Here is a 27,944-nt window from a genome sequence, read left to right as displayed (position 1 = left end):
GTTTCCTTTTTTTTTTCTTCCTCTCTCCCACTCTCACGCCCTCAGTATCATTCCTTTTGGCTTCCAGGCTACCATCTGTGTACCCTCAGGGAGTCAACAAGAGAAGAACGAGGGCCAGAAAGCAGAACACAGGTGAATGGAGGTAAACAGGAGCTTCTTGAAATAGCAAAGGGCTGTTCAAGCCTCTGGAGCACAAAAGCAAACAGGATAAGAGGAATCCCCTGCCCAAACTGAAAACTGAGAAATATTAAAATGTAACTGAAAAGGGTACAGAGAAAGAAGACGACCAATTTTCCTTTAAGTTTCTAATTCTTCCAGGTTGCATGTATTTTACTTGAACTTTCTAGTAAAGGACACTTGCCTTGGGATAAGTTGCTTACAGCAGAACAGTCCAGCCCTTGGTGGTATGATCCAGGGTGCATTGTAAGAGTTCAGCCAGTGGCCAGAAAGCATACAGAAGTAAGGCGGAAGATGTCCCACAGGCCCCAGCTCTGATTAAGAGGGGTGCCAGCTTTTCCTGCAATGTCTTCACCTCACCCCCTCACATTTAATTTCAAATAGGGGCAATGCCTGCCCAGCTCAGCCACAATGAAGCCAGTCCTCAGACACTTTTAACACTCAGGGAGTTGTTTCAACACCTCCTACGGGCTGTTTGTTTCCAGTGATGTAAAGACAAATCTAAAACCAAAAGTGGACTTTTCCACTCATTGCTGGGGAAGTGGGTCGGAGTGGGATCCCTGGATGCGGTGCAGGAGGTGGAGAAAACATCCGGTAGCCACATGATGAGGCATGTTCTGCTGACACAAGGCGCTCAGGAACAGGCAAGCTGAAGAAAGTTCAGGTTTGTTTCCTCAGCCTTGGGCGCAAGCCTAGAATCTGGATGAAGCAAGTAGGCGCTGAGCACAAGATCTCACCGATGCCTAAAGATGTCATCTCACTCTCACATCTCTCCGCTGACATGGCTCAGTTATTTTCGGATGCAGTGAATGGGGTGAGGTGCTCTGGAAAGCCTGGCCTTTGGAGCACCCTCGGCTCCCCCTGGTCACACCAGAGGGAAGCTGTGGGCAGCAGCAGGAGGCAGCCGCTGGCTTCGCGCCCTCCCTGTGAATCACGGAGCCATCCGCAGGCTGGAGCTAAGGTCGGCACTGCAGGCAAATCCCCAGACTGCAGGCTTCTGTAGATCCAGCAGCCCTGGAGCCACAGACACACAGGAGCTCTTTTTCTAGTAACCACAACTGTTGGGCAGTTTCTTGTACTGCAGGGTAGGCTGAGGGTGGATTTTTGCTCCTCTAACCCCAAGCTGCCCTTCTGCTTGGACATTATTTGGGTGACGCTGTGTACTCACAATCTGCAGGGTGTCCATTTCACACGCTGCTCTTGAAGCACAGGCACAATTTACTACGCTAGTATTTCATCCCACCAGCTTCCCTAAACTATAAGCAATTCAGTGAAACAAAACGTCCTTTGTATCCTCTGAAAATGGTTTTGAAAGCCCACATGGAGGAAAATAGTATTGGTTTTAATTAGCAATATCCTTCAAATGAATCCCCTATTAACCAGAGGAACATGCAATATTTCATCTCACTTCCTCTAGTTTACTTACTACTGCCTCTCTCCTCTGTGGTTTACCAGCAGGAAACCACTGGAGGGGACATATCCAGATAAGATTAAACAACATACAATTATTATCTTTACTATTACCAGGCTGGCAGTTTTTTCTGCTAGATGCTGAAATGAGATTCACTGCCACTTTGGCTTCCATTCACCGTGGAAAGAAGCCCTTCTTTTAATTCCACAACCCCAACCCCCAACTGTTAAAGGCTGTATTATTATTATTTTTTTTTCCTTTCCCCTCACAGACACATACTTCAGACAATAGGCACGGTTCACCCTAGTCAAAGGCAATAGGAAGCAGCAGTGGGTGTCCTGGCAGTGGACAGATTGACCTCCGGGGATAAGACCATGGTACAGCAAGGCAGCTGGAGCCTCTCTGCTGCTGAGGAGCTCTTAGGAAGCCACCAAATGGCTTCCTTCTAGTGGTGGTGACACAGCCACCTGTGTGCCCGACTGAACACATTCTGTCCTGGGTTCCGCCTGGAGGACTTCCAGTGGACACAAAACCTCAAGGGTACAGAAGAGAGGCAGGCAGAAGCAGCAAAAAAGGCAGATTTCTCCTGTGCCCTGCTGATCTCACTGCACCATGGATAATCTCAGTCTGAATTCCCTATCCATTGTCATGCAGGGTAGCATGCAACCACTTTGCAGAGGTGTGGGCTGACTTGCATAAGGCCTGTGAAATACACAGCATCACACGTACCACTTTTCACGAGAACAGGAGCAATAACAACTAGTACCTAACAAGGATGATCAGCTTCTGCTTGAAAAAAACAAACAAACAAACAAAACAAAAAAAAACCACACACCTCCCACAGCCTTTTATGTGGTCAGTGCTCTTCTGCACTTCCCACAGAGCGCTGCTGCGCTCTTTATCAGGAACCTTCAGCGACTGGAAAAGACATCTCTAATCCCTGAGCTGCTCCACAGATAGCGAGACTTCACTCATTCCCAAGGAATTTCTCCTGCCAGGTAACACAAAGTTCACCCAAGAAGGGAACCTCCTCACTGCAGATAGGTCACAACACCCAACTCTGCTGAGGAAGGAGGGGAAAGGACTGGAGTAAACTGGTGTGATGAGGCATGTGGGTGAAGTCAGCCAGGGAAAGAGCACCCAGAGACAGGCTGTTTCAGCACATCTCCCAGGCAACTTCTGCTTGCAGGTCTCTTAATGTCTGCATCTCACTTTAGGCAGGCTGATAATAGGCCCCAAAATTCCATTATAATTATCACTGAGTTCAGGTTTTATTATAACCACCTTTTTTTTTTTTTTTTTTTTTTTCTGGTTGCCATTACTTTGACAAGCATGCTTTCTGGGACTGACATTTTCCAGACTTCATTTTAGCACATGTCAAGTTTGGGGTATTTGAAAGATAAAGGAAAATCAGTGGAGCTATTAAAGCACATGAAGATTATTTTCCACATGGTCCAAAGAGAACTTGTGCATTGACTAACTCAGAGAAATCTGAAATTAGAACTGTAAACATAATTATTTTGCAAAAATCCTTAGTTCTTGATAAAATAAATGCCCAGAGTTGTTTGTGTTTTTTTTTTTTTTTTTTTAAAGAAGTTTTATAGTTGCAGCATTTCTCAGTTGGCAGTTTTACTATGTTCATTAAGGCTTTCTTATGAATTATTTTAACAGTCTGTAATGAGATATAATTGGATTTTTTTTTTTCAGAAGTGGAAAAAAAAGATTTTTTAATATTTTGACTAGACAGTTCTTTCAATAACTGAGGCAGGCTGAAAAAGAAAGGATGCTGAAATCACTATTGATCTCGCTACTTTAATCTAATTTATTTGGGAAAGACTAAAGGCAGTGATGCAAAGTATGGGAAATCCATTGATAGACAGAGAGATTGATCTTTGTTAAGGGCATTCTACTGGAAGAAAACTTGTTAATATCTTTTCAATCTCCCATAAATTCTTAGACTTAAAAGCTCTAAAGGCCCATTTGTGATAATCCAGTTTGACCTCCTGTATATGACATGTCATTGAACTTCCATGAATTAATTTGTGCCTCAGCTAGGTGTCTTCTAGAAAAGTTTCCTGTCTTTCTATGTGCGTTCTCACTGATGGAAAATTTACTGAAGTCCTTGGTAGGTTGCTTCAATTACATTCACCGTTAAAAATGTGTGCATTATTCCTAGTTTGATCTGTCTGCCTTTCAGTTAATGCACCTTGCTTTACTTTTGTCCACTATACTGAAAACTCCATTCATGCTGTGTCCTCTGTGCTGGTACATACAGATTATAACTGAGTTATTTCTCAGTCAGTTCTCTTAGAAAGTAAATAGGTAGTATTCTCAAGAGCTTTTTGCTACAGTCTGATCTGTTTTTTGTTTCTCACAATAATTCTAGTGGCTCTTCTCTGATTTTATTTCCCTTCAAGATTTTTCTAAATACTTTCCTGAAATAAAGAAGAAGGTAGATGTAGATGCTATGCTGGCAAGATCCCCTTTCTCAAGCATGTATCCATGATAAGTTGCTATCGGACATATTTGTTAATTACTTTTCAAATTGTGCCAGTAGAATATAGGCTCCTATTCTATCTTGCATCTCTCAGTTCTGTTTTTAAGGCATTCAGTTTGAAACAGCAGATTAACTAGAAATATTCATGACTTATTCTGTAGACCTATTATATAGTGTTGCTCTGCTGACCAACATTTGGAGTTGAAATCAGTAACATTTGAATTCAGAGGAAGACACAAATCTTATAGAAGCCATTTGGCTTAGTGCATACATCAAGTGTAATGCAAATTCCCTTACCTTTGATGGCTCACACATGGCCCAAAGATGCATTTAACTCTTTATCTTTGGGGCTAAGTGGTAGATGATGAACTCTTACTTGGATAACATACACATGAAATGAATTTCACTGATAAGTCTGCCTCACGCAAGAGAAGCAAAGGTGAGCAATCTTCAGCCTGAGCCACATCATAACATCTGAACTGCTCTTGTTCTGTGCTGTGACAGCCTTCCAATAACACTGCTTCCTAAGCTTTCCTTGCAGAAAACTCTTTCCCCGCTGGAATTCACAAAAGATGCAAATTGAGGATCTCTAGGCCCTAAAGGTTCGTCTTCCAGATGGTACCAGATACAATGTTATTTGATGGATCCACTGGTGCTCTTTGGAGAGGGCACCTGCTTCTGCCCACTGAAAGTTGCTGGAAAGAATGGTGACTGGGAATTTAATTTCTCACATGCTTGAAGAACGTGGACACACCCTCTGCCCACATAGTGTGTCTCCTGGTGTTTTGAAATTGCTGTATCATGTTTTTCATCTACCCCACAAGTTGTGGGCATTTTTCACAAATTATCTCTTCTTTGTCATCCCTAGCTCCATTTTCCCGTTTTGCAGCCTGCTAAATCAGTAACAGTGTAGCAGGAAACAAAGAGTTTCTGACTCATCCATCATGAGGCATCTAACAGTTCAGTGAGTTTTATTTTTCGGCTATGACTCTTCACCTGGCACACCGAGTGGTATGACAACATTGCCTTTATGTTTTTTCTGATGCTGCATTAAAACTTGTGAATTCACTGAGTGCTCTGCTTCAGAAATGAGCAAGCCACAAAAGACACGTTCCAAATACACACAGTTTTCATCATGCTTAAGTTACAAGTGATTCAGACCAAGTTTGGGTGGTCTTAGACCCAATTTTGTCCTGCACCAACCAGCCAAACTTGTGAGCCCTGCTGAGGGGTAGGTCCATGGGGCCTGGTAGCAGAATGGTCAGAGGGTCTGTGCTGCTTTCAGGACACGTGGGTCCTCACAGTGTTAAATTTAGTCACATGAATTTTTCTCTGCAAACTTGGCCAAAAGTGGGTCTTTGTACGGTGCCTCACAGAACAATGCAAACATTCCCAACCACCTTATTTCATGGTTTGATTGCTGTTATTCTCATTTGCCTGCAATCCTTTACAAATCAGATGCAGAAGTGAAAAGATCATTCATCCATTAAATAGATCAGTGGACACAGTAACATTCACCATGGTGTTTGCCTGTTCTACCGGTTGGCTGATAATGTAATTACTCTTTGCATAATAGCCAAAAAATGAGCAGGCAGGTGGATCAAGTTTCCAGAGAGTTTGCCACAGATTCAGTAAATGAGAGAGTGACTTTCAGGTAATCTCCTGATTCTTCTTGCTTTTGAAAGGCTGGTATTGCTGTCTGCCCAATTTTGTGGAACAAGCGTGACTGTACTAGGAGGGTACTGCTTCTTTCTCTGGCCTACTTTCCTTTTCACACGTTACAAAGAGAGACTGGCCACACAAACGTTTCTCCCTCAGTACAGAGAAATATACTACCTCTCACCTGTCAAAACAATGTCACTCCAAGGTGAGGTATAGAAAAGCTGCAAATTGGCTTTTTTTTTTTCCCACTGTGCCTTTCACCTCTTCCCACAGCAACCACTCTCACTCCCCATTTTGCATATACTCTTACCATGGATGGAGCCAAGCCCAGATGCTCACTGCAGAAGTGATCATGAGCTCCTTAGTTCAGGTTACTCCAAACTTGAGGAGGGTTGGGAAAAGAGTTATGAAGGACCACATAACTCCACTCACTCAAGGAACAGACAACTCAAAATAAAGGAAAATGCATTTAGTCTAGCTATTTGTTTTGGCAGGTGAAAGTTAGTGTCAATTATCCCTAATGCCTCATGAAGCACTGTCCTACAGCTAGTTGAAACAGGCCACTGTTGAAATAACAAAGACATAGTAACGTGAGATAAGGCTGCTGTTAAATCTCTCCTGAGCAGTGAGAAAGATCCATCAAGGGCTGCAAAGGCACTATGGGTACAGAAGTAAACCAAGGACTCCAGCACAGACTGCAGCCCTGAGGCAGATTTCCAGAGGACCAGTAACAGTCCCTTGGGAAGGAGCATAGAGGAAGACAAAGCACCCTGACAGAAGTGAAATCTTCTTGCAGAACTACTTAGCAAAGGCCAACATGTGAGACATTAATTTTTACAGCCTCTGAAAACACAGGATTCTGGCTAGACCACACAGGAGGTGAAACACATTCTCCCTAGCTTGCAGGTGGAAATAGCAACAACAGATAACTAAGGGACATCTTCAAGGTGACATGAAAATTTTGACACAGCCAAGAGCTAAGCGTAGGTCTCCAATGTCTCACCTTGCTTCCCCCTCACTCAGGCTGCCAGGCACTGTGCACAGGATCATGAGAGGTAGGGAAAGCTGCCTCTTTTTTTTTTTTCCCCTTAAAAAAAAAAAAAAAAAAAAAAAAAGCTATGAAAAAGCTATGCTGTTTTCAGTACCTAAAAGAGCCTCTTGGGTATTTCTGTTGTAGTGCAGCTACACAGACCAACCTCCCGCAACTCCCTGCCAGCCTCATATCTGTAGGCTCTGGACCCTGAAGACCAGCCAGCACTGAGGAACCCAAAGGTGATGTAAAGCCAGCATTTGTTGCTCCTCTAACAGTGCCCGAATGTTACACCAGCCCAATAACAGGTTTCATTATTATCAATTTCCATCTGGAATGATTTGTAAAATCCAAAACCAGGAACATTAAGTTGTTCCAGAAGACAAAATCTGCTGTTGAAACAGCTGATAGCACTATAAGAAAAACAAAGGGGGAAGAGAGATATGAGAAGAACTGGGAAACAACAAAAAGCATACTGGGGGAGCCTGAAATGAGTTCACATAAGGCTTGATGGCAATATTCTTATTCATACTTAGTGTATATTAGCATATGCGGGGGAGATTATTACTGTCTTTGGGACATCAAAATCAGATCCATCAGGCTCTGAAAGCAAGAAAGCTACTGTCTGGAAACATCCTCTAAAATTAACAAGTCAGTGAAACTGCTTTAACATGGGGAAGCAGGTCAATCTACTCTGAATTTGTTAAGCAGATGATGCTTTGAAATGGCCATGGCTGCTGCTTCTAAAAGTGATTCACAGATATGCTTTAGAAGTAATGCTTGAATAGAGAAAGAAAAGGCACTGCACACTAAATGTGTTCCAAAAAAGACAGCACACCCAAATTTAGCTTCAGCTTTTCTTTTTCAGTCATCTGGCAGCAATGGGAAGCTATGGTGGGTACAATCATCTCATGTAGCTCAAGCTGTCCAAAAAGGAAAAAGAAAAGTTGAGAAAAAAAGCCAGGCAGCGTATTTTGTCTCCAAAATTTTCCGAGGCAAGGTAGCAGATGACACTGGTATCTGGACATCTGCTATGTTGAATCTGATGATTCCTCCAGTCATAGAAAAAATGCTTTTCAAGGAACTCTCCAAAAAGTTGAGTCAAGCCCTTTAGTAACTCCAGCTATGTGACTTTGAATTTTCTGAGACGAACACTGACTCCTCAGCCAGGAAGCTGCAAGGTGTGGAGAAGAAGGTATATACTCTGTTTTCTTAAATAAAGCATACAACTGGCACTGTGGAAAGAGGAAGGTGCACACACACACAAAAATCAAGGATACAAGCTTATCAAAACTTGTCATTTCAGCAGCTCTCAGTGTGAAGGACTGCATTTTCTTGAAAAAGAGATTCACACTAGGACTACTACTTAATCCTCTTTTTATGCTACCTCTTTTTATGTAGGTTAATAAACTGCAGTCTACCCAGGATCTTTTCTTAAGAATCTATTAATGGCTGTGAATAAGTGTAGATACGTCTGTTTGTATATCTGTGTGTTTTTAGCTGGTGGATTTGAAAAATTTGAGAGACTAAATAATTAATACAGAATAGAATAATCCAAGCTGGAAGGGACCCACAAGGATCACCAAATCCAACTCCTGGCTCCACACAGGACCACCCAAAAAATCAGACCACATGCCTGGAAGCATTGTCCAAATGCTTCTTGAACTCCATCAGGCTCTGTGCCATGACCGCTGCCTTGGGGAGCCTGTTCCAGTGCCTGACCACCCTCTGGGTGCAGACCCTTCCCCTAACCCCCAGCCTGACCCTCCCCTGTCCCAGCTCCATGCCCTTCCCTCGGGTCCTGTCGCTGTCCCCAGAGAGCAGAGCTCAGCGCCTGCCCCTCCGCTCCCCTCCTGAGGGAGCTGCAGGCCGCCATGAGGCCTCCCCTCAGCCTGCTCTGCTCGGGGCTGAACAAACCCAGGGGCCTTAGCTGCTTCCTCAGGCATCATCCCCTCCAGGCCCTTCACCATCTTTGTAGCCCTCCTTTGGGCACTCTCTAATAGTTTTACATCTTTTTTATAGCGGTGTTCCCAAAACTGCACCCAGAGCTTGAGGTGAGGCTGTACCAGTGAAATACAGAAACCACTTACAAACCAGTGAAACAGGAGTTAAAAAGGACAGCTCAGACAAGAGGATGTTAACAGACTTTTGCTAAAGCACGTCATGACAGAGAACTGAGCACAAGGCACAACAGCACATTGCTGTTAAGGCATCAATTTATTTGTTCTCCCTGACTGCATATGGGGGAGGCTGAGAGCCCAGCTCCCAGCACTGGGAGCCCTCTGCTCCTCAAACAGAGCTACAAAAGCGATTTGAAGACCAATGGTTGGCACTAAGAGAAAAATCAAACCAGCCCAGTCTGCCAGAGAAGATAACACAAAGAGAAGATGAGGAAAGCATTACTAAAACGGTTGGGAATGCTCAAAGTGAAGAAACTGGATAATTATCAACATAAGACCTGACTCTCCTGTCATGCTGGTTTTATGATAGCATAATTCTGCTGACTGTGAAAGACTTGCTTCTGATTCAGAGTGAACTAAGCACTCCGTGAGCATCGTGATGAGCATCATGAGAAGGTCTGAGTTTGCTGTTGATCCTGGTACACCTCTGTGCTTGAGTCATGAACTGGCATGACAGTCAGAGCCTGAGAATACTTGGCTCTTCCTCACCCATTCTCCTGACTAGACGAGCCAAGCCTGCATTCCATTTGTGCTCTGCACAGGGACCAGTTCAGCTCCTTTTGAGGAAACCTATGATTGAAGCACACTTTCTTTATTCTCTGCAACACAGAAACAAAGCTATGCCCTGGCCAGTGAGGTCCTTCACCTGGCTCCTTACTCCTGATGCCTCCCTTTTACCAGCACCAGAGCTGGCCAGGCATAAGCAAGCAATCAAGCTGATCAGAGTTTCAGGTGAGGTACTTTTCAGCTGGGTCTGCTTTCCCATATGAATCATCTTGAATCACATCAACGTTCATGTCACCACAGAAGAGGCAGTAGCAGGCAAAAGTGGTTTGTAAGGGTTAGGACAGGGAACTTAACCACCTTTTCAAGTGCCAGCACAAATTTATGCCAGAATAAAGCAACAAATAAAGCAAAAAGCAAATATTTCTTACATTAGCTTTAGAGCAAGCTTCTGTGGCTATAATTCTACTAGTGCCCTAGAGACACTGATGGATTCTGCCCTGTTTGAAAGTCCCACAGCAAGAGCATTTCTTCTGCTTGCTTCAGGACAATTGCTTGTCTTGAGCAGCAACGTCATCTACTCTTACTTATAGCCATGCTGTACTAGTAGTGGGAATGCTAATGAATACCATGCTAGTCTTTTACCTTCTCCTTTCTGGTTCTGGCTGATGGGCCATAAATTCAGAAGAATTAGTCAGCCTGAGCGTGCCATTGCCAAATTCTATTTTAAAGTGGAATTTCCTCCGGGAATTTAATATGAACTGTTCTAGACCTCTGTCTCCCTTTACCCACATTAAACAACACCTCTGACAAACGCGGCTTCTACTGAAAATAAGCACACATTGAATGTGTCATGTATAAAGGCAACCAAGGCAATCATTTCAGATTAAAAAAGCCAGAAATTCTAAGGGTTGTTTATTTTTGCATTGCAGGCATATCCCAAGGCAAGTAACTCAACAAAAGGATTTCCAAGAGCCAGCTTTTATCTAGAGGACATGAAATGGAAGCGTTAATAGCACCAATATATAGGTGTCAGTGTCACTGTAATGATGGCACTACAAGTCAGAGGCTGACACCTTAATAAAAGAAAGCGTCAAAACTGTAGAAATCAAGGCTATCAGATTTTTTTCACTTACAAAAACAGGTCTGTAATGCATATTCAAACGTTCAGCTGAAATGTGCAACTATATTTAAGGTCACAATTAAAATTCACCTCTCTTCACAAAAAAAAAGTATGGAACTGTCATGCCAGCATCATCAGGATAGAAATAACATAAGTATAATAGGTTATCTACCCCAGGTGATAGTTCATTGTATATGAGCCACCTGTTTCCACAGAGGTAAGGCTCTTTCTCAGAAGATGATATTTCCGATGCTTAAGGTAGAGTTATCTTGAGACCAGCACTTCTTTTTTGTAATAAATAAATCAAATAAATCAGGGGTTTCAAAATATTCACAAATCTAAGTAAAATGCAATCTTATCAAAATGGGATTTTAACTCTAAAAAGGGTCTCTCCCCCCCCCCCTTTTTTTTTTTTTTCCCCTTTTTGATCTGTGTTGTTCTTATTCCCCCTGACCAGAACTGACTCAGCAGAAGGTTTTGGACTTCAGGACACTCACTTGGAATTTTGAAAATGAATGAAGCAAAAGAAAAGCAAAATTATATTTTTTGGTAAGAGTTTTCGTACAGCAGTAAAATTCAACAGATTTAGGATGAATATGTTTCTGTATGCTTTCATTAAGTCTTTCACTAAAAATTTATAGTTTATTTTCCATGAGACAAAGAAATTAATTACTCTCAAACAAGAATAAATTGATGGAAGTTAGGATCTTCGCCCAATCTGAAGTTGAAGGACTACTGTTAGCAATATGACTAAGTACGTGCGATTTTCTGCTCTTCTCAAGGAAAAATGGACACATTGAATTGAGGCAGACTATTTGATCATTTTCCCTGACCTTTGATGCTAGTGTTGATTTCTGTATGGAAGTCCCCTGCATTCAGGGGGCTTTGGTCTCTGCAAACCAGAATTCACAAACAATGGTAATTTTCTCCAATGCAGGGAAATCAATCAATAAATGAGCAGCTACAAAGCCAAGTGACCTTACTTGGTCTGAAAGCATTGACTTCAGGTATGCTAGAATGAGGTTTTCTTGCCCTCAGTGCAGTTTTCAGAAGATCTTTGCAGCCTTGCAAGCATCTACAGAAGCTCTATGCTCCACAAAACCTCTGGTATGTCTGCAGAGCACCTGAACTGAATTGCTGATGCAAGCCATTAGTGTGCTCCTCTATGGATGACACCTCCCAGAAACAGGCAAAAGCACAAACTAGGTGTGTGAGGGGTTGTTTTCCTGGTCTGCTATGCAGACAACTTTTTTTGGTGCATGACCCTGGTTGCTTGCTCAGAAAAATGCAGGCGCCCCTTCCTCCATCACTGTGTGCTGTACTTGAAGAGTGCTTGTGGAAAAAATGCCTGTCATTTACAAACCTAATGGACATGGAGGTTTTTCCAAAATTGAGGGAATGTTTAGCGTAATTCAGTCAGACTGGAACCCATGATACATCAGCCTTCATTCAAATGAAGATTTGATTGCAATCACCTCTGCAATTACAGAAATCAATGCCAAGATCTTTGATAAACGCAGAAGTGGCAGTATAGCAGAAAAGTGGCATGTTTTGCAGGTAGCAAAGGCCATTCTAGCCTCTGCACCATGGAACAGTTTGAAGCTTTGTGTGAAGGTGACACCTACAAGAGCAGCAAGTGGAGAACTGCAGGCATAACTCATCACCCTGCTGCACAAGCTGTGTAACTGTTCTGGTAAAGTATGACTTACTCTGGATATACTTCTAAAGTGAGAATCCGCTCTTACATTTGAATATATATTAGAAAAGAAAGCAGGGAATGAAAAAAAAAAAAACTCCTTTATGTGTCCCCACACTGCAAATGGCTTCTACATTGGTTTCCAACAGCACAATTAAGTTTCAGCTTGGTTTGGTTTATAGCTTAAAAATCAGTCCTGAGGTTTATTTGAATTTAACCTTTTTCTCCCAGCTCCGAATATCGCACTGTGTAATTCTGGAGATAATATACATATATGTGTGTGTATATATATATATATATATAAAAATAATGAAGGCACTAGGTTCAGTTTAAAAAAAAAAAAACTGTCATGGATTTCATAGAACTGTAAGTGGGTATTCTGTTAGTCAGTATACTCAGATTCAGGATTTTCTATGGCTTTCACATATCTCAGCACCTCATAAAGGCTAATCAATTTATCTTTACAAAACCAGGTGATGTAGTCTGGTTGCCCTTGAGCTGCATGCTCAGCCTGTCCCTCATAGTAACTTGTGCCTTCCCTCTCATTTGTTGTTTTGTGCACCTCAGCCACTGCAGAGCCTTAGCAGGATCTATTAGCTGTAAACAAGTTAACCCTCTGTCAAGGCTCCTGTAAGACAGAGCAGAGCTATTACTCCCAACAGGCACAGAGACATTGAGCAACTTCTTCAAGATCAGAAGGAACATTTGTGGCAGGAGCTATCTTGTCTCTCCTGGACCTCAGTCCAGCATTTCAACTTCAGAACTTGTTTACCCCGGTAAATAGTCAGTGAGGCAGCAAAGCCTAGAGAGAGGACATCGTAAGGCAGTGTGTGCTTCAATGTGTGCTTTAGCAAAGCTGGCAGAGGCCACAGATGCATGTATAATACAAAGTGATAATCACAAGTAACGTGCCACAATGGAGCATGGAAACCAGCACCTATGCAGCCAGTGGCACAGCTGTTCTGTGAATAAATAAAAGATTACAATATCATGGACTAGAGAGCACGAGCACAAAGTTCTCCCCATCAGAAAAAGAAGAACTGAGGAATTAAAAGAAATAAACTGAACAAGGCAAAGCAAAGCCAGTCAGTGACAACGCTAGTCTGTTTCAAGAGAACTGCATGCAATGATAGCAAAGCAAAATGGCATTCATTTCTTGAAAATCCCTTGAAAGCAAGCAAGTGTTCTTTGACCCATAGGGTGCTGTTGCCATGATCTCTGCATGCAAAATATGCAATTGATAAGAGTGAACAGTCCACATTTTGTCTTCCTCATAAAAGGCTGTCCCAAAGCTTCCTCTAGTTAGACTGTCCCAAATCTGAGTACAAATCTTGTTCTTCAGCTTCAACATATTTTCCCTCTGATCGATGAACTTCGGTTTCACATGCTCATGTTATTTTACAGTCTCTGCCCTTCCTTCCTTCAAAACACGTAGAAGAGGTCATCTACAGTGGGAAATCTTTAGCTAACTCACTTGTTAGAAATCATTACTATCCAAGTGGATAGTAATAGTTCTACCAGTCTGAGATCCATTGACCTCAAACTTAAGATTTCTGTACCAGCTGAAATGCAGTCCTACTTTTGAGTAGAAAACACAATTTCCAAATCAACACAGCATTTAACATTTCCTACTTCAGTTCACCTATTTGAGCTACTCTTTTGTGGCTTGAAGGGTTGCAGAAGTTCAGAAACTTAAGAATTTAACGTAGCTGTGCCCAAAGGCATGCAAAGGCTGCAATCAGGATTCTGTTCTCTTTAGTGCTTTTAAATGTACAAGAAAAGGAAATGGGTTGGGGAAAGCTTACACTTGAAGATGAGTGGGCTACATCAACAAGCTCGTTCTACTGAGGGAACTGGGAAGCGTACCAACGCTTGTGTTAGGTCTAAAACATTCTCCTTGGTAAAACGGGAAGTGGTAGGAAAATCTGACGACTCTTTTAAGCAATCGTACGGGCTTACCCAGGAAGCAATACTGTATGCTCCATCTCTATTTACTGCATAGAAAACTCAGATATATAAAAAGATAAATGAAAATCTTCCCTTTCTCCAGAATTGTCCCTTCAGTTTGTTATGAAGAATACCATGGCAAAATAATTTCAAGGACCTCTTAAAAGGCAACTATTTAGATGGAAGAGACATGGAGGTGAAGGAACCTTGCCTATGATCTGTCAACTGCTCCCTGGCACGGCCAAGGTGCCCACTGATCACAGGCCAATGCAACAGCAACAAGATCACACTCTCCCTCTTTTTAAAGATGTGGGCTAGAAGGTGCAGACAGTACCAAGAAAATTTTGCACAAAAAAGGCAACTCTTTTTCAGGCACTTTTCCTTGGCTGCTAGTAGCATCAAACACCCCCACAGCCCATCCTCATCAGGCCATAAAGCAAGCAGTTGATTTTCCTGTACTTAGTTTTGCATGTCTGCATAGCTTGATTTATATACAGGGGAAACAAGACAACCAGTAAGGATGAAAATAACTGAACAAAGGACATCGAGGAGGAATGATGTAAACTCACCTGATAGAGTGATTTTTCTCTCCTAACTATCTTTACCTCTTGCAGGAGATTTATGGGCTTGAGGAAATCATAGAACTAAGGGTGCAAAGAGACAGGCTATTGGAAAGAAGAGGAGGAAAAGTTGAATCTTTATTTTAGCCTTTGCACCCGAAGGGTATGGAAACAATTATACTATGTCTTTTTATTCATTTCAAAGGGATTTGCATTATTGCCTAATTCATCCTCATAACCACCCCCAGAGAAAATAATCATCTTGCAATACAGTTACGACAAAGCCTTTGGATGATTGGTCCCAACAGTTTATCCGTAACAGTAGATAAAACTACCGGGTACTTAATGCCTGTTACAATTTAAAATCCCACTGTCTGTGATGCTTTATTTTATACACGTGAGTGTTTGATAGGGTTGGGGTCTGAGTGCTTTGCCCTGCTGCCTCTATGTAGTCAGTGCAGAAACAGGCTTTGGTAGGTGCATCTGTGATGCATCTTCTCCTCCCCAGGAGGAAACTCTTACACAAAAGCCTGAAACAATCACATTTTTATTCTCCTTGAAATAATTTCAGATCCTCCTTTCAACTCCAGTCATCCACCCTACAGTTTTCTTCCTGCTCCTATGCCATTCTAGATTCCCAGGGGCGAGCCTGACATCGGCAACATGTACTGGCCCCCTCCTTTTGTGGCAGTGGCACTACTGACTGTAGTTGCCAGAGGCCAGACACATTCCCTATGCTCAGCCAAGAATTCTGCTACTGAAAAAAATAATAATAAAAAAAGTATTAAACTATTTAGAAGGGAAACAAGTGTCAAAGCCAATGAAGTCCATCACTACTTGTACAGAGTCATACCCTACTCTTCTGTACCAAAGATAAGATTATGTTTAAAAAAAAAAAAAAGCCAATTTGATTTCTGTGTAACTTATTCCTACTTAAATTCAGAGTATTTAGAGAAGTGTCTGTCTTGAACACCTTTTACCCAGGGAATTCAAATTGCTCAATGCCGCCAAGCAGCATGCCTTTCTTCTGAGCTATGATTCATTTCCCAGGTGAAGCAACACTTCGTCTAGAGCTGAATGGAAACTAGAACCCAGCCTTCGGGGGGTTGGTGCTATATTTAAGATACACATTTCTCAGCCTGGAAGCTGGGACTCCAACTGCTCAGAGACTTGTACTGTATGCTATCTGCCTCCAAAGATGTCAAGAGGATTGTGCACAGTACCTAACGTTAAGTGTGGGTATGAATCTTGACAGATTGGGTCTTAGACACTAAATCCTGTAAGGTTCTGGGCATTCAGGCCCCAAACTATCAATCAGCACAATTATTCCTGTCACTTGCTCCTTTCAATAAAGTAATAAGGATCTAGTCAGTACCAAAAACTCTGTGATTTGAGATATACGATGATTTCCTGTGTAGTCAGACAGCAGCTTAGAGTCCATTCTTCATATAAGATTTTCCTTTCACAGCAGAAAAACCGAACCGCATGAAACACAGGTGAATAAAATGATGATTTGCTAGCAAAATGGACCACGTACAACAATGTTTATTTCCCAGAGGGAAGTACTCAGCAAAAGAATTGCATCAGGACTGTGCATATCAGAAGACACGCTCTGATATTTTCTGTATTCATTGAGATTCATTGATTTTATTCAGTACTCCGATCAGCATTTTGTGCCATAGCTAAAACAAGTTTGCTAAAGTGAAGGCACATATTTTAGAGACAACTTAATTTTTCCCCTGCCTTGGCAGGTATATTAGCTTGCATCCTGCCAATTTTAACATAACTCAGCAGCTTCATCATGTGCAAAGTACATGATGATATGCAGGTGCATAACTATACAGATGCTGATTGTGTTTTATTAAAACAAAAAGAAAAAAAGGAAGGTCAAATGCGGTCGTGGGAATTTCCTCCGAGCCTATATATGGCATCAGCTTTATGCAGTCTTCTGTGAGACTTTTATGCTAGATCAGATTTTTTCCTCCATATCTAAAAAAAAAAAAAAAGCGCATGGAGAACAGGAAACATCGTGTTCTTATTCTGAGTGCTATGCTACTAGCAATTCACTGAGCTAAGGCTGACTTGTCAGTTGTATCTAATTTGAAGAGCTACTCCCTTGTTCTAAATCTGGGGTTGGAACTTCCTGCAAGTGGTAAGTATCCTCAGCTCCCCTTCAAAGCCTTAGAGCTGCCAAGGGTGGGATTCATTGGGCCTCAAGACAACTCAGCTAAGCCAAGCCAGGTCATGTTCAGAGGCTGTGGAGAGAAGTCAACAGTTTTAGGGAATGAGCTGTGTAGTCAGTTCGGGATACATGAGAGGAAAATGCCTCTTTGACTTTAAGGAGAACTTAAGGTTACTTACTCAAGATACCTATTCACAGCAGTTCTTCCCTGACATCAGTTCGGAAGTACTTCTGACTTTCTTATGTCCCAGCACAAACTGAAATTGATTCCCTGAAGATGGAGTTTGCTTTCCCACAGACACACATGAAATGATGTAGATTCAAGGATTACAAGGACAAGCATCTGATTTATATGAGCAGTAGCAAACACAGCTATATCCAGCCAAGGTAAATAAAAATAGACTAAAAAGAGTCAGAAAAAATTCTTCCATCTCACTGCATACTATTTCTCCCTCCCCTGTTTTCAAGATCCCTTGACAGGAGCTTCAGGCTCCACTTCTTTCCCTTCTGAGAAGGCAGAAAGTTGCACAAGCTTCAGATGTGCATTTGCCTGATAATCCTCAGCAAGAAACAGCAAAGACTGGAAATGACACTGAGCTTGCAGAGCACAGAAGTGTCCTGGTGGCACCAGAGGTCAAAGCAAACACAGGGAAGCAATGGTGTCTCTTCCTCAACTCCCACAATCAAGGCAAGATTATTTCTCTGCATGCATAGCTAACCTGCATTTAACACCTCTGCTCCCAAATGAAAGAGTTTCCATACTCAGTTCCTAAAGTTTTTGTTAGTCGTTATTCCATTTTTTAATTTCTCCTTTCTAACGTGTTGGAATCTCAGGAATTTTAGGTATAAGATCACTTTGTAAGCCTTTACCAGAGGCAACAAAAGGTTTGTTCTAGGACTCCAGTGTCAGCTGTGGAACTAATGAAACAAACAAGGTTTTTATTTTTGAAATATAAATATCCAATGATGCAACCATCCCACTAGGGCAAATACCATTCAGAATCACTGCCAAAGACAGTGAGGCTAAATACATTATGAACATATTTCACAGAAAGAAAGAGAACAAGAAGAGGGAGGTCATGAAAAGTTAACCATCAACAGCACAGCTGCTGTATGACAGAGAAGATACTTGCCACTCAAGCTAAGGAGAAATCTGACAAGTAATGAGAAAAATGAGGACCATTAGGCAATAAGAATTACTGTGCATTTGATATTTCATTTAAAATATCTTTCAGCAATGATCTCTTTTCCCTTTTAGAAAAGAAACCCATAGATACAGCAGCAGAAGTCCAGCCCCAAAGAGCCAGCTACTGTGCAAAAACTTCTAGTTCTCTCTGCCCAAAGATATGGATGCATTTCCCGCTTGTACATGCGTTAATTTCCCCAGGCATTCACAGACAAAACACCAGGCATAGCAACTATTTCTGCAGTGTTTGTTTCCTAAGGTCATTCTTTAAAAGCCATCTTTCTTTTCCTCCTCATTTATCATCGTTCGCCTGCGGGGAGTCTGAGAGCAAGGCACGGACATCTGTATGTACTGTAAGTGGGACTGGTGCTTCTGCTGCATCAAGAAAGCCAGGAGGAAATAAATAAATAAATAGAAGACCCTGAAAATCATCCAACTTACCAAGCCAGTGAGAACTTTTGAAGAGGGACAAACACATTTCTACTTGTTTGCACAAATCTGCGCCCCACGTAGCGCTGCCAGCGTGTGATGGCTTTTTTCCAGCCTTACATCACTGCAAAATGAGAGTGGTGCCCAAAAAAGTCTAAAACTGAAGCAAGCCCAAGGCTTATGCAATGTGCTGAATTAATAGAGTACTGCACTTCAGAGGCATTGTACCAAAGCATACTGGTAATAATCACCCACCAGCAGGGAATATTCATCAATTTAAAGCTTTTAAGGCCTTGAACTGGACGGTTCACTGGTGCAAATTACCACACCTCCATTCAGTTCAGTGGAACTACACCAGGTTGTACCACCTCACAGGTCTAGCCTCCGCTTTTTTCTCTAGTATTGCTGATTCTTAAATGCAGGTGGTGAAATCAGGCAAGTCACTGAGAGCAAGCAAGCTTCATAATGCTCACAGGTCCCAGCATACAGTTTTCAGGAGCTCTTTCAAACATCCTAGCAGTACACTTGGCAAGAATCAGCACATAAGCCTTCTCAGAACAAGCTCACTCTGGACATTGCAGTAATTTCCATTGCGTGTTAGCATGAAGCTCTGGATGCAGAGACGTGGCCATTTATCATCCCCCAAAGGATGATGCGCATGCAAACATGCACAACTTCCAGCACTCAGCCTCCAAGCCACTGTCTGCTGAGCTCTTTGGACACGGATCACTGTCACCCACAGCTCAGACAGCACAGGACGTCAAACTGCTCTGAATCCTGCTGTTACAGGTCAACGTACTCCTTCCCATATGCTGCTATGATTGAACAGAATAAAATGAGAAATGTAAGTGCCCCCTCAGACAAGCTTCTCTGCTCTCCATCCTTAGGTCAGTCCACAGGCTTTCCAAGTACGAAAGGTAACTGGAAATTAAGAGCAGCCAAAGCCCAACTTTCTCCTGACTTGCCATGAGTAAAGATCTACAGATAATCCTCAGTAATACATTAAAGCAGACTTGAGGGATCACTTTAAGGAACAAATCCTCCCCACCTGAATTCCTCCCAAAGAACAGCTCGCAAGCTACTAAAAGCCAATGAAGCTTCCAAAGGATGCCCAGAAATAGATGTTAGAGTTGTGCCCATCACAGAGGGAACCAGATGACTGATTGTGGTCCACAGGCCATTAGGACTCAGCAGAGGCCCCAGGGGTTGGTGAGGAACAGCCAGGGTGTAACCACTGAGCTGCTCCCAGGGATGTCCCCTTGCAGGGACTGGCACCTTGAGGACGACACTAATTTATCTGACCAGATGTAAAGGTACAGTCTGATAGACTGTAAGATTAATTACAAGATTAATTTTGTACCATGGCTCTCAGGTCACTCCTTCACCCATGAAGTGGCTCTCCATGAACACAGCTTTGCAAGTCCCTACCCTGAAATTATTTCCAAGAGGGCAGTATGTTAGCGTAGCTATTCAGGATTCCAGTAGAGTCACAGAGGTCCTGCTTTGACCAGCAGCAGCCCGATATTTTCATTATATATGAAGATGTCAGGCAAGCTAATGCAGCCTAGTGACAGAGTCGTACCGATGCTGACTCAAGAGCAACCTGGGTATTCCTGTTTCTGAGTCAGTGTTGACTGGACACACTGCATGAGTTACGGGCCCCTTATCTGCGGATGAGCCGCCATCCTATTGCGGCAGCCTGGTGACTCACCCGGGGAGTATCTGCACCACGATTTGTCTAGTCGGGAATGCTGATATTTAGTCAGGGGGGAATGGCCCTGTTCCAAAGGAGTGAAGTAATGGTACGACAGGAGTAATAACTTCTGCAAAGCGCCTCTTATTGTGAGGGATCACTCAAGAGGTTATATATGTGGCTACGCAGTGATCAATCAGTCCCCTCTGCAGGGGACATGCCAACTGCTCTGCACCAGGAATGCTGCACAGAAGCACTGTAGAGGAGAAGTGAAGAACAACTCCTCCAAGTGAGTACACAGAAAGACAATACTGTGCATCAAAACCCACCTAAGACATATTTACCAGTATTTGCCTCTTCAAACACCAGGCCCTCTTTTATCCTCTACTTCCCCAACACCAGGACAGTGCCAGAGCAAGGCTTCATACAAGCTTTAAAAAAAAAAAAAAGTCCCAGGAATAATAAAAAACCCAAAGCACAAAGGAAAACCACAAATACACAGGCATTAGAAAGGCAGAAGCCCAGCAGCCTACCTAAACTGTTGCATTTCATCTGCTCCCTCTTCTGTGCTGCTATCGGTGGTCATCTGGTTGCAGGGTGGTCAAGGGAACAAGCAGATCAAGCTGAGCTAACAAAATAAAATAGTTTTCAACTCTTCCATCTCCCTGACCCAACTTCCAGCACCAGGAGTACTTATGCTGATGCAGCACAGCCTTTAGCACCTGCTCTGGTCCCCACCCTCCACTTTGCAGCAGGTGAGCAGATCCACAAGCCTTGGTCTAAATCTTACTCACCAGAGGCACCTGTGAGGATACCATAAGTGGGTGCAAGTGGCCACTTGACAGAGTGATGGAGTGCTTCAAAGGAGGGTTTTTTTCATATCCTCATGGCAAAGTGTTATTATCTTGGTTCTTTTCACAATAATCTTCCAGGAAAGCACAGTAAGGTTCATGTAACCATGCTCATTAACTCTGCACGAGGTGTTATATGAATGCCTTGCAGTGCTACCAGTCTTTTGAAGCACAGTAGGGCCATGAAACAAGCCACGTAAAATTTAAAAGAAAGTTGGCCTATTCCAGTCCATTACAAGTAGGCTTTCGTATAAGAATGACTGCAGTTAATATATGTAAGCAACCCAGAACAAAGGAAAAAAAGCCAGCAGGTTTTTCAAGACAATGCCAGACAAGCAAACAATAGACATAGCCAGTGTGGGATTTCAAAGACAACCAACAGTGACCTAATTGTTCTCCCATCAAAGTCTACGGGGGTTTTGGTATTGATTTCCAATATAGCTACCCTTAGTATAGGCTGAAAGTTAGTGGGAGTGAAAAGACCTCTCCTCCACCTTCAGTTTTACAGACTGCCTCTTCCTGTTCATAACTGCAGAGTTCTTCTTTTCATGGCAGCTATGAAACTTTGTATATAGAAAAGTCATAAATATTCAACTCTATTGAATTTTCTATTGTGCAGCTTGGAAGTGGGAAGCAAGGCAGGAAAAGCAGCATCACAGAAGCAGAAAAAAATCTGCAAACATTGCAGAGTCCCTCTGCAGTAAGTCTGATAAGTGGGTTTATTTATTCATTTTTTTTGGGGGGTGTGTGTTGCAACAAATTTTAATCTAGGAAGATATGAGGTGGATTCAAGGAGTGTCTGACTCACTGGGCAGAAAGAGAAGGTAAGAGCCTACACTGCAATGCCATTGCAGTCCAGGAACCGTTGAGATCAAAATCCTATCAGATTACTGCTGTAATTTAATTAAATGCTCAGACATACACACACTTGCATTTATGTATACGGGGCATCACACCCCCAAACGTCCTCTGAAAGCACATTACGTATTTGTATTGCAGTAATAACAAAGCATTGTTGGCAGTGATATTTTTAATTTGTTCTCTGCCGTTTGGGGCACGTGAAGCAGTCCCCTCACTACAACTTTGGGCAGGAACAAGGCACCTGAGCAGGATGAGGCCAGCAAATTAAGAGCACGTGGGTCTGGTGCTCTGCCACCCCTCTGTTTGCATGGGACAGCTCAGTGCCTGCTCAGCAACTATTTTTCATATGTTGGTTATTTAGGATATGGTAACAAATGCATGTTTATGTATAAATGCTAATTATGCCAATGTAAAGGAAGCCAAGATGATATTAATGATCCTCCCTGCACTCCGCTTTGATTTTGTTTCCATTTGATTCATGGAGCTGGCCTCACTTGGTGTTGGGAGGCGGCTGAGGTTTAAAAGCACACATGATGGATCTCTCCTGAGCAGCTACCCAGCAGCCTTTGTAGCCAGGGTCACGTCTCAAACCATTCCCTCGCTCGTAATCATGTCAGAGTCAATAAACATTTAGATCTGAATACCAAACGTAGCAGCACTGGTGGTTTAGATTAAGGAGGAAGGAACACGGTCAGGAAAAGAGACTGCTCTATCGGTTTTCTCCATCACAACGTCTTTGATCAATACAACTCACATCTCTCACCACCCGTCCCACCTCCCGAGAATACTCTACCTGGAGGCTCTCATTCAAAAACATGATTATTCCCTCTGTATTTTTACAAAACCTTGATATTTGATCTGTTTGGGTCTTTCTTCAAGGTAAGACCTGATCTTCTCTGCCGTGAATCTGCAAAGCTAACAAAACAATTCAGACGTTCATAAGGTTGTTTCCAATGTCACCAGGACAGATCATAAATTTCACCACTTCTGCCCAAAATGGGAGATAAGCTCTAGGCTAAATTGCAAACTCAGCTTAGTCAGCTCAAGGCTGAGCCCGAATGCTTCTGACACCCCCGCACATATGTTGAAGTGCTTGTAGTTAGCCTCTGGCTTTTAAAATTGGCATTTAAGTAGATAGAGTTTGTGCTCCTCTGGGTCTAAAATAAATTCTACTGAGTGGAAAATAACGTATGTAAATTATTAGTCCCAAGATTGGGGTAATTAGAGGGTTAGCCGATTTATATCGCCAATTGCAATAACAAACAGAGTGCTACAGTCTGCTTCCTGCATCTAGCTGGACCAATTGGCACTTAATGACAGGGAAATTGAAGGTATGCTGCCGAAAAGGCAGCCCTCCCAGATGACAGCTGGGGCTTGTGGACTGCCTTCTATTATTTTTCTGCCAATGCCGTATGCAGGTTGCTTGAAATCTCACCTTTGTGGGAAATTGGGGGAGATGTGGGACTTATGACTGACTGAACATTCACAGACAAAATCTCATCTGAAGCAATGCTTGTTTTTAAGTGGTTTCAAATCATCCATTTACAGCAATCACCAGAGGGATGGGTTCACTGTGGCAAAACAAGAACAGCTTAGGAAATGTTTTCAGTACTTTTCAGTAAATCCAGAATGGCGTTCTGGGGACCCTTCCTTTCAGCAACTTATGATCTAGGCAGATTTAGAAGAGAGAAGTAGAGAAAAAGGAATAATGCCTGGCAAGAAGTGGAGCCTGACATAGGTGCGTTCATATCGGCTGCATTACACCTAAAGCAATTGCTGTGGCAACACAGCCAAATTTTTCATTGTTGTGGACCTTACCGAGATATCCACACCAAGGCAAACTCGTAAAAACTCCTCTTGTGCTTTGTAACATCATGCAGTGAAGGCTGGTCTTCAGCAGCCTTGAAAACAGATACCTTCTGAGGACGTGTGCCCATCCCCTTTCATTTCTGATGTGTTTTATTTGCTGTGCTCTGCAGAATGTTTCACCCATCAGTACCAGGCAGTTGGGTTAAGCAATTCTATGCCGCGAAGTAGACAATTTCAACGCCATGCAACTTTGACATTTTTGGACACGTTAATCAGTGAATGGTTGCATTTAGGGGTAAAAAGTGAGAGAAAGAGAGGGGAGAAATAGATAAATTAGAACTCCCTAATTGATTCAGAAACTGAAAGGATCAAGAACACTTTGGATTATTTATTCGCATTTAACAATTTATCCAGCCCTAATTACAGCCGCTAGAACATTTTCTTAGCTGCAATATTAATTATACTTATTTCATGGCTGCTATTTATGTGAACGGAAGATGAAATATGCAATTAGGTGATCAGATGCTACAGAAGTATCACTGATAATTTCTTTCACAATAGGTATCATTATCCTTTTAGAACAATGCTACAGGCTGGGTGTAATTGCTGCCCATCATTTAGCAGGGAGTACAAAGACTCCCACAAGAGCCCTTATGGAGCCAGAGGGCAGGTCTGGGGCATCTTCTGCGCAATAAGCATGCACAAGTCACCCAAAACAAAGGCACATGCATGCAGAAAGGCTTCTCTGTTTGTGAAAGCTTGAGCATCAATTACAAACACAAAAAGAAACAGAGAAGCTCTGGGCTGGCAAGAAACACCAGAGCCAAGTCAAGACAACACAAGGCACACAGTCCTGGAAAAAGTCAAGCAAAGAGACTTCCGTGCCGATGTGCTGAGCTCAACCAGGGCTCAACGCTGCAGGCAAGGACGCCAACCAAGGACACCAATACGCTGCAATCCCCGGGCTGGCAGAAGAGCAAGACTCTGGCTTTGCAACCAAGAAGAAATTCAAAGTAACTCTTGATTCCGTCACCATTTTCTCCAGCTATGGAAACAATCTATCATGACGTTTTATATTTAGCCAAACATTCGCGTCAAGAAGGATAAAAACAGGAAGAGCATTGATATCTGTTTCTTTTATGCTGCTCCCTGTATACAGCTTTTCAAAGGAGGTAACATTTTATTTGCATTCTGTAGGTATTAAAGCTGAGGCACAAAAGAAAATAAAAATAAGCTAAAGCATTACTGTAAAGTGCAACAGAAAAAATAATATTTCCATTACAAAAGCTCCTATAGAATATATTAAAACAGTAAGTTCCTAAAATTACATTTCATGGCATGTTAAAAAAAAAAAGGGGGGGGGGGGGAAAGGGCAGAGATGGCATCTTCATTCCACAGAACCATGGCGTGGAATTACCAATAGGAGAAGATCCACACTGAAACCTGACAGCAGGCATACTGGTGTTACCTTTCCTTACTTGACATCTCATACACTTTGTACCCATAAAAGTCTTCTTCCTTGGAAAAGACCAGAGGAGAGCTACCCCAGGGCTTTGGTTTTCTCACTTACAACTGAGAGGAATGTTCTGCAAACTGTTTTTTTTTCCCCATTCTCTCAGCAGGAGTCTATTTTGGTCAGTGTTGTGAGCCCTGCTTGTAAGGTTAGCTGACTGATTGCCTTTTCTGTGTGGAAAATGAGAGCGCCACCACAGATTCAAGGATTTCCTTTTAGAAAGAGAAGTATAAATATAGAGGAAGATTAGCGTGCATAATATTTAAAGTCACAGCAACCTGCGTGATTTATTTTTATCAGTCCATTTGAGTGTCACATTTATAGGAAATGTAAACTTTAACTAAAAGGAAGCTGTTTTGCTTGTATTTTGCTAGAACACAGAACAAAGCCAAGCCAGACTTGTAATTACTGCGAGTTTACAGAATTTTGAAGGCCCCAAAAATGACGTATGTTTGCAGAACGCAAAACACTTTGGGCTGTGATCTGCTGTAGGAGGTGTGGCCGCATGGCTGAATCTCGGAGTGGTGAGATGTCACCTAGCAGGCACCCAGCAGTGACAAATGCTGGTTCCCAGGGAAATGGCAAGGAGCCGGATTGCTGCTAGGAGCCTGCCGTGCACCCTGGTAGGGTGCAGCTCTCACCCCAGAGCTGGGTGGAGACCATTTGGTGGGTAAAGGTCTCCTGAAAGCTCCGCCAGAAGGGAAAATTTAAAGGGACTGCATTGGTCTGGGCCAAATTATGAATAGGTGAAAGCGTAAATAGTTTCCACCACTTTTCATTCACATCAGCCATTCCCTTCTGCTAATGCCCAGTTGTTTTTGTCAGGCAAAACTGTTCTGTTAACCTGAGTAGCGTGACTTTTTATTTAAAATACTAAAGTATTGTGCTTCATAATTAATACCAAACTATTTCAAGGTGACCAGCGTGAAATGATTAAATATTCTCAAATGAATTTTAAGCAGGAGTTTCCTTGACAATACTTTGCTATTTTTTAAACTTTAACTGCTATTCACAACAGAATAGCAATTTTCAAATACTTCAACCTTCTTTTGCTAACTAGCTTTTGCCAGTAAAAGCGCCTAATGCTTTTATATCTGACCTAATTTTCACTGTTTCTTTGTCCACTCAATAAAGACTAGCTCCTTGTACAGCTCACTTGGAGTTCACTGCAGGAAGTATATCTCTGTGGGGAGTTCTTTTTTTATGGCCATGACACATTTCCTTCGAAATTTTGACCTGTACTGATTTCCTTAGGTGACCTGGGCTTGCCACAGAGAAGTATACATAGCTTAACATATTGGAGGCCCTAACAGCCCTGCTGTAGCTTATGGAGCAGCCCTGGTTCTGGTTAATCTGGATAAATACTCCCTTTAGAAGACACCTGGTGTTTTACCGTGGAGATCAGAACTTGCTGGCTGAGTAAAGAGAAGGGTTTTTTTGGAGCACGGCCCCTTCAAAGCAAAGGGAGCTCCAGTGCTGCTCCTCAGCACCGCGCACCACTCCTTAGGCCCGAGCCACATGATGGATGGCGTGCATTGTTGGAAGACAAAGCTGTTTATAAATATCCCAGCCCACGACAAAGGGGCTGATCTCACTTAGACCAATTTTAGCCCAGCTTTACATTAACTTATGTGAAAGAAGATCCATAACATATAAATTCTGGAAAGTAAAGTTTCTCCCAGAAATGTGATCTGCTTCCTGTATTTAAAAGATATTTATGCTCCCTCCCTGGCAGGCTGAGGTCTGCAGGGATATTTTTTCCTGAGGAAAGATTGCTTTATGATGCTCTGCTCATGCTTGTACGCAGTCAGTCCCCTCTGCATTTAGAGGGTCTCTACTTTTTTAATTTCTTAGCAGGACTTAGCAGCAAAGGCATACAGAAGGGGATCGATTGCCACTATGAGCTGGTCACCTGGTGGTGTAAGGGCAGACATAACGGTGTGCAAATTTCTGCATCTCCTAACAAAGGCTGTGAAGACAATTGCATAAGAAACCAGTTAAATAGCCCTCTCCCTCCATTTTAATGAACATAAGTAATGAAGCTATCTTCCCACCTCTCCAGTTTATACCCTCACAACCCATTGCCTGCCTGCCCTTCTTTCCAGGCCTGACAAGAAACACCGAGAGTGTCTCAGACACATCCCACTCAAGCTGCCGAAATCACGTGTCTGAGGCTGGTGATGAAGGCAAGCCAGAAGATCAGAGAAATGCCGCAGCAGGTCATCCAGAAGAATCTGCTCTGGAGGGGAAAGCACAGTGCAAGCAGGCAGAGTCCATTAATAACAGACGTGCTTCTTTCCACTTCAGAGCTCCGGAGGTGCAAAGCTTCAGATGTGCGAGACTTGACAGGCCTGCAGCACTTCTAATTGGGGTGTGTAGACAGGGGCATTTGGCACCACTGAGATGGTCTGAGGAGAAAATATACCCTTTCAGTCATCCGAAAAGAGTCAGACACTTGTCACAGGCAGAAACGGGTGGGAGACAGCAGCTGAAGAGGGGTCAGGACGTTGCAGCCAGGTCAGCAAGAAGCCCAGAGTTTAGGCCCAGAGTGGGAGGGGAGTGCCTCAACCATCAAACATGCAGAGAAGAAACGCAGCTGTAGAAAATGCTGCGGGGGAGCAGCTGTGCAGCTG

General features: G+C 42.7%; 1 long non-coding RNA gene across 1 annotated transcript; it reads right to left on the bottom strand.

The window, feature by feature from the left end:
* Positions 1-139: 139 nt before the first annotated feature.
* LOC311433429 lies at positions 140-21,020 on the bottom strand. The gene is made up of 3 exons (XR_014690746.1): positions 20,811-21,020; positions 6,751-6,834; positions 140-1,191 (listed from the first exon to the last, which is right to left on the bottom strand). It is a non-coding gene; the product is annotated as an uncharacterized lncRNA (long non-coding RNA).
* Between the last annotated feature and the right edge of the window lie 6,924 nt (positions 21,021-27,944).

The sequence above is a fragment of the Aythya ferina genome (genome assembly GCF_964211825.1).
Source record: "Aythya ferina genome assembly, chromosome: 3".
NCBI classification, from domain to species: Eukaryota; Metazoa; Chordata; class Aves; order Anseriformes; family Anatidae; genus Aythya; species Aythya ferina.
This window is presented reverse-complemented; position numbering and strand designations above follow the sequence as displayed.